Source organism: Marmota marmota, unplaced genomic scaffold, assembly GCF_001458135.2.
Source record: "Marmota marmota marmota unplaced genomic scaffold, marMar, whole genome shotgun sequence".
In the NCBI taxonomy this organism is placed as follows: domain Eukaryota; kingdom Metazoa; phylum Chordata; class Mammalia; order Rodentia; family Sciuridae; genus Marmota; species Marmota marmota.
Window position 1 is genome coordinate 77,073 of NW_026007699.1, and position 8,312 is coordinate 85,384.

The window sequence follows — 8,312 nt, forward strand, 5'->3', positions numbered from 1 at the left end:
TTAGATTCTGGACATTAGTCATCCAGTTCATATGTTTCTCAAAGGTATTGTCTCTAATGTAGAATCCTCCCATGATGTAGGGCCAAGATCAACTAATGAGCTCATCCAAGAGGAAGAATGGTCAGATGATGGAAAGGGAGTTTCTCCATGTTATGGCCTCTAGAGTTATCTAGAGCTCTCTGTATATTTGTGCCATGGGCAGGGCCGTAAGAATGGTTGGGGCCATGAGTGGAGCTCTCTAGCTTGAGGAGGCATGATAACCCCTTTAGGGAGGTCACTACTGGTAATTGTTCTTGATTCCCCTTCTAGAGAGAGGGGCCTATATCCTACAATACCCCCTCTCTCTAGTTCCCAGAGAGTGTCATTATGGAAGCATAATACACACTGGAATATTCCCTTCATGTTGGAAACTTTAGCAAGAAGTGAAAAGGTTCATGTATGATTGACTTTAAGTGATAGGTTCTGAGGATACTGTACTATAGGATCCAAGGTTACAGGACATTGAGAGATAACATTGGTAACAAACAATAAGGGCAAGACTGTATCATCTAGGCCAACAGATAACAAAATTCCAGGAGTTGGTGCTCCTACCCATCATGCATGTGCTTGTGAGTTAGCGGTAATAATGGAACACATTAACAGAAAAAGAGTGCCTGCTCCTGGCTCATGGCCTGGGTCATATCCTGGGCTTGTTGAGCCACTCTTTTTATGTCCCCCCAAGTTATTTTTTGTGCTCTTCTACAATGAGATCATCTGTGATGGTGTGGGTTGCTTCTTCTCATTAGTGGTGGGGGTGGGGGTATCATTAAGAGAGAGCTTCTTCAGGTGCTTCGCTGGTGGTTCCATGATTCTGGGTGGGGGATTCATGTTGTAGGAGTGGGTTTATGTTCTTTGCCGGGATCCAGATGGGCTGAGAGTCCCTTTCTGGAAAGACACAAGCAAAACCTTACCCTTGTGTTAGCAGTGGATGTGGGCGATTCCATTGATTAGCCATTGAGTTCTTCCAGTGGACTAGGAGGAGCCAGGTAGTGTGGGGGAACCATCCCCAATGCTTAACAGCTGGGGAAATGCCTGATGCATCAAAGGTTACAAAATTTAAAGTTATTAATGATAGTGTCAAGAGAGTATTAGGGTCCCCTTTATTTTCCCCCTTTTATTTTTGTAATTGAGTTTTTAGGTTTGGGTGGGCTCTTTCTACTATACCTTGTCCCTGGGGGGTTATACAGGATACCAGTTGTATGAGTGAAGTTCCAATTATGTAGGAATTCTTTAAAATTTTGCATAGACCACACCATTATCTGTTTTGATTGCCCAAGGTACACCCATGCAGAGTACTGCTTGCTTTCATGCTTTGAGGACATGGTTAGTTGTTTCTCCTGTCAAGGCAGCAGCATAAATGAAGTAGGAGAAAGTGTCAGTGATAACATTGATAAACTTCAGTTTTCCAAAAGAGCGAATGTGGGTTACGTCCCTTTGCCAGAGTTTATTGGGTGAAAGCCCTCTGGGATTGACTCCTTGTGGTTGTAGAGGTCCTAGTGGGACTAAAGGGGCACAGGCTTTGCAGGTATGTACAAGATGTTTAAATTGTTGAATTGTAAGATCTGGAAACAGTCGTTTAATTGCTATAGGGGAAAGATGAAGTTGTGCATGTAAATGTCTGGCTTGTTCGATACTAGATAGAGAGCTAGTAAAACTTAATCTGTCCACTTCATGATTGCCTTCAGCTAGGGGGCCTGGAAGGCCAATATGGGATCTAATATGCTGGATATACCAGGGTTGATGTCTCTTTTCAATGAGTTCCTTTCATAGTAAAAATCATAATGTCAATCAATGAACCTTTGGGTCAGAAAGTGGAAAACCCAAAGTTATGGCATAATTGTACAGCATAGTGACTGTCAGAGAAAATATTAATGAGGCTCAGGTGGGCCTTTAAAGTTTCCATAATTGCTTGTATCTCTCCCACTTGTACAGACCCATTATGTTTCTCCTTGAGGATGTTTTAAGGCTTGGAATGTATGGTGGCACCCCTGGTCTCATTGTTAGCATCAGTGAAAGCTGAGTCTGCATTGGGAATATGTACCCTTTTGGGACAGCATGTTCCAAAGCTTGAATGGGCAAGCTCTTAAGGCCCTTTTGGAATCTAATAGAGGGGTAGTGACAATTTATTTCTTCACTGAAGCCTTCCAGTATAGCCTGAAATAACATTGTTTTGTACTAGATAATTGAATAACTTCTTTCTGAGAGGAGTGGTTAAAATGTCAGGCTCTTTGTTATTATAAATGTTTGGCTAAAGTCCACAGTTTTAGTGCTAGGAAGCCAATATCATTGAAAAGTGAGGTGGCCTTTTGAAGCTTGCTGAAAGCTATGTGTGACCAATAAAGAGGCCCCTTTTGGCAAAGTACTCCAATTGGTAGGTAATAGGGCTAGAAAAGGCAAGGATGGATCATAGCTTTCTAACTGTATGGATGCCACATTGTCATTAATTTTTTGTAGGGTTACACTTGCCTCCATGGGTAAGGTGTCTAGGGGAACTGGGATGGTCATCCTCCTGTAATAGGGAAAAGATAGGCTGCAATTCCTGGGACAGCATTCCAAGAAAAGATCTTATCCAGTTAATTTGTCTGCACAATTGTTGCAATTTGGTAAGAGTGTAGGTATCTTTGATTAATAACTGTGGATGGGCAGGGAAGATTACATCACCAATGTTGTATCCCAGGAAGGTAAAAGGGGCTATCTTTTGGACTTTCTCAGGTGCTCTAGTGAGCCCTATACTCTATAGGTTAGCTACCAATTGCTGCAAGATTAGGTCTAGTGTGGCAGTATCCTCATGGGCTATGAGGATATCATCCATGTAATGCATATTGAGGCACTGCTGATGTAAGGAGCTTGTAGCATGGCTGACATAGAGCTGACATAAAGTGGGGATATTTTTTATCCCTTGAGGTAGAACATTTCATTGATACCTTCTGGCAGGCATCTGACAATTGGTTTATAAACTGAAAAGGCAAAAATATGAATGATTTCTAGGATGTAATGGAATGGAAAAGAAGCAGTCCTTTATGTTCACCACATGAATGTGGTAAGTCTTTGGGATGCCAGAGGGGGTGAGGCAACCCAGGTGGAAGGGTTTCCATTTTTACCATATGTTCATGGTACAATCATGAAGGACCCTCCATTTCTGGGTGTCTTTCTATTGAATTACAAATATTGGTATATTGTGGGGACCAACTGAGGGCTCTATATCCTTGTCCAATTGTTCAGTAACAATTGCTTTCAAATGTCTTAGTTTCTCCTGGGGAATAGGCCACTGCTCAATCCAAATGGGATCCATTGTGTCCCATTGTAGGAGGATAGGTTTAGGGGATGAGTTCGGCAGAACAGTGGCCCTTAGAATGGGAGTTTCTCCCTGATTATCCTGTTTTATCATGTACTAAAATCTCACTATAAAAAGCCTTGTCATCAGTGGTCAGCATGGCATTTATATTGGTAAGGATGTTTCGTCCCATAGATTGCAGGGGATTCTTTCCTTCAATGGTGGGTAATGGCTCTGGAATTATCATCTGGATCCTCCCAGATTACTGGCTGGCTTGTCTCCCTAGAAGGTTGGAGTCCCCCAGTGCCCCTTATGTTGGATCCCTGCCTAGTCTCATAGGGCATGGGCTTGGGTCTCTTCCAATAAGAGCACTGTCATGTCCACTCCTGTGTCCACCACTCCCCGGAAGGGTTGACTGTCCAGTTTGATTAAGATCCTAGCCTTGTCCATTCCTATAAGCATAGTCCAGATAACTTTGGGATGGAGGATCCTTCTTGTTAGTGGGGCTGAGGGTTACCCTTTTTCCCATTTAAAGGAAGCGGACCAAGCTTAGTTCTGCAGTCTTCAGCCCAATGCTACACACTTTGTCATTTGGGACAGATCGATGGGGGCTTTAGTGAGGTAGATTGATTGGAGTAGGGGCACTGTTTTTTGAAGTGACAAGTGCCACCATAGCTCCAGCAAGTCGACCCCTTGTTTGGCCCTGGAAGGTTGGTTTGGGGAGATGTAGAGTTGGTGGTCATGGTAGTAAGGGCAACGAGGACCTGGTTGACTAGGTTACTTTGAGTACCTAGGTCCTTTTTTGCCCACTCTAACCATTTAAAAGCTTATTTCTAACAGGGGCTATGGCGATTCTAGTCTCAGAAATTGTGCCCTCCTAGACCAATACCTTAATGAACTCTTCTGTGGCACCCTCATGAGAGACCTTGCACATTACAGCCTGTGTAACTCTGGAGAGAGATTCTGGGAACCATTCATTGGGTTTTTGAATTAAGGAACTGACCTGGACTTCAGCCTCCACAGAGGGGACACCCTTAAAGGTGCTCTGTGCACACAGGTGGACCTGATCAAAGTATTGGGCCACTCCAACAACAGCCTGCTGTTGGGGGTGGGGGGACTATGGTTTCCTTCACCCTTAAGCATATCCGTGGTAATGGCAACTTGGGCAGCAGCATTGCAGATGGCCTGTTGGTCACATTCATAATTAAAATAAGCTTTCCACTGTAGGAACTGTGATCTTGTTAGGATGGCCTCCATGAGCATGATCCAATCATAGTGATTCTGTAGATTATCTGCCCACTGGTCCATAAACTGCTCCATATAGGGAGAATCCAGACCATCTTCTAGGGTGGCCTTATGTATGGTGGCTAGATCCTTTTGTTTTGGAGCAATCTAAGGCTGATTTGCCGCATTGGGCCCTACATTGACAGGGAAAGCCTAGATGGCATGGGACCTCATCTTCAGTAGGTCTGAGTACTGATTCAAAAATGGGTTATTAGGGTAGGTTGGTGGTGTGGCCTGAGGAGCTGAAAGAGACTGGCCACTAGATAGCAGTAGAGGACAAGGATAAAGGGAGTGTTCAATGGGTGGCGGCTTGCAAGAGGCTGACCCAGCAGTTGTGGGCTGGGTATGGGGATGGGCCCCCTTATTTGGGTGGGCAGGTGCTGGTGCCTCAGAGGAATTGTCAGTGGAGACTCCTAAGGGTGAATTTCCTTCCATGAGGAGGGGGCTGGCAGTGACAGAGGAATCTTCAAGTCTAAGGTCAGGTCTTTCAGCTACAAGGACGTTGTGCTGGCTGACATCATTGTCCTCCATTTTTCCTCCCAAACATGCTATGATGGTGGTATGGACTGGAAAGAAGGGGTGGGGGTATGCCTGGCCTTCTTGAATTTTCCTCTTCCAAATCATCACAAGGACGCCATGCCAGAGCTCTTTGTCTCAGAGTGTATCAGTGGACATCAAGGGTGCCAAGCAAACTACATTGTCCCAGAAGTCAAATAAATTGGGGTCATTTGTTTTGAGACTGCAGCTACAAACAAGCGCCTGAAGGGCTTTAATTTGTGGCTCTCTCTGAGAGGGAGGAACAGAACGTTGCCCATAATGGAAATGGTCATTAAAGGGGAAGGATCCTGAGCTCTAAGAGCCAAAAAAGAATGGTCACTATGGCACTCACAAGGAAGAGAAGTCCTAGAATTGGGGCCACTGATGTTGAGGGAGTAGGTGGAAGGAATGGGGGATATGGAAAAGATGCATCAGGTTGAAATGTGCTATTAGGGAGGGAGACTTCCCTGGCTGTCACCCCAGGGCCATATATCCATCACTGTGTCTCAGAAGCAAAGGGTGGCTGTAAGACATGACTTTCTTGGTTCAGGCACTGGGGAGACCAAACCCTTATGTGTGCCTTCCGGATGAACCAAGGAGCTCCCACTTTGTGACTAACCAGGGAGCAGGGTTAGTCTAACAAATCCTAACAAAGAGGCGACAAACCAAAACCAAAACCACAAACTTTTGGCCCCCCACACCCGAAAGCAAAAGGCGGCAAGAGGTCTAAGCACTCACGGGGCTCAGACATAAGGTGATCAGGGCACTCACCTAGCCTTTGTTGCCACAAAAGAAGTTGTTCCACAGGGGCCCACTTTGGGCACAATATGTTGGGGTAAGGTGTTGGATTGGGTCCCGTGGGGAGGTGAAGGAACAGACTCCAGGAGTCAGGCTTGGTGGCACTGAGCTCATTTTATTGAGGAAGAGCTACAGTTTATATAGGGCATGTCTAACAATCATAATTGTATAAGCCAGCAGTACAATATCTTGAAGCCAATCATCATAAAGATCAAAACTAACCTTAATATGGGATAGTTAGGGAACCTGCCAAGCAGTCAGGAATATCAGGATGGGTCACCACAATATGTTTCCAATGGCCTGTCCTAGAGCAAACAGGTGTTCCTATTTGCTCACACGGAGAGGTTTCTCAGCTAAACCCATTCCATGGCTGTCATCCACACCACGGGCTGGTTCTTTCCCACAATATTGTGTATTGTTTACATTAATAGTTGTTATTATTTGTCTCCCTCAACCCATGAGTTGCTAGAAAACTTCATGAACACTATAAGTTCTTGGTGTAGAATCTCTGTCACCTTGACACATACTGATAATTGGATAGACACACAAACAATATGAAAAAGCAGGAAAACAAACCATCCCAAACATACCAAAATATCTAAATAACAGAATCCACTGACACTACAGTGGATAAAATGTAAGAGAAGGAATTTAGAAAGTTCATAGTTAAACTGATCTAAGAGGTAAATGATGTAAGGAATGAAAGCAGAGACAAAAAATATATAATCTTGTAAATAAAGTTGATCATGGAGAAGAGATGTTAAGAGACTATGAACAGAACTTTCAAGAAATATGGGCTAATGGAAAAAGGTCAAATATAAGATTTATCAGGCTGGATGAAGCCTTGGAGATACAAAATAAAGGAATGCACAAACTTTTCAGTGGAATATAAGAAATTTTCCAAACCTTAAGAACAAAATGGAAAATCAAATATAGGAGGTATGCAGGACTCTAAATATGTAACATTACAACTTACCCACACCAAGGCAAATTATTATGAAAGTGTCTAAGATACAAAATAAGGAAAGAATTTTAAAGGCCATCAGAGAAAAACAAAAGGTAACATTTAGAAGGAAACTAATCTGAATCTGCTAACATCTCAACCCATCCTCAAAGCTAGGAAGTTTTGCAATAATATATACCAAGCTATCAAGGAAAATAGATGACAGCTAAAAATACTATACACAGCACATTTAAGTTTCAGAATTGATGATGAAGGAAAAACCTTCCATGATAAACAAAAGTTAAAAGAATTCCCAACTAGAAAGCCTGAAGTACATGCACAATAAAATATTTCATAACTAAGAAATAAAAAATAAGATTGAAAGCAAAAAGAAAGAGGAACTACATTAGGAGAATAGTCAATAAAAGGGGAAACTAATACAAATTAAAAGCTAGAAATAAATCAAAATGACAGGCAATAAAAATTATTATTCAAAAATAACATTGATTTTAAATGGCATAAATTCAACAATCAAAAGACATAGGATGGCAAATTGTATTAAAAGAAGATCCCCAAAATATGCTATCTTCAGGAGACATACCTCATAGGCAAAGGCATCCACAGACTGAAGGAGAAATAATGGGAAAAATATATTACATGGCTCTCACAAACAAGCAAGGGTTTCTATCATCATATCATTAAAAAAAAGTGGACTTGAAGATAAAGTTAATTAGAAGACGCAAAGATCATCATTTTATACTGCTTAAGGGAACTATACAAAAATCAGAAATAGCAGCATTAATACTTACACTCTAATCAATGGAGTGTCTACTTACATAAAACTTATATCAAGTAAAAAACAGAACACAACAAAATAATACTGGATGATTTTAACACACCACTTGCATCACTGAATAGATCTTCCAAACAAAAACTAAATAAACAAAGTATATAACTAAAAATACAATTAATAATTTAGACAGCATGCTGAGGGCCATTGCTAAGTAAGAATGATGCATTGCATGACCCAGGTCATTTGCAGTGTCATTGCATGTAAGGGGACCTTGCTCAAGGACCAGGGCGGATCCGGGTTTAGGGCGGATCGGGGTTTAGGGCGTTCCCGGTTTAGGACAATCCGGGTTTAGGGTTTAGGGCGGTTACAGGTTTAAGGTGTACCCTGCTGGGAATAGGGCGTATCCTGCTGCCTCAGGCGTGCCTGCTCATTGAGTTCTCCTTGAGTTCTCATGAGATTCAGAGAGTATTTTGGGATTTTGCCCAGAACGTGATGGGGGCCTGGAATGTGAATTCCACCAGAACGTGTGTAGAGTGCTGGTGTGAGTTTGGGAATAAAGAATTGCTGTTTGAATCTACAAGGCTGTGAGTGGCTCATGATTTTGTGCCCAGCCAGACTGCGGCAACAGCACACATATATAGAAT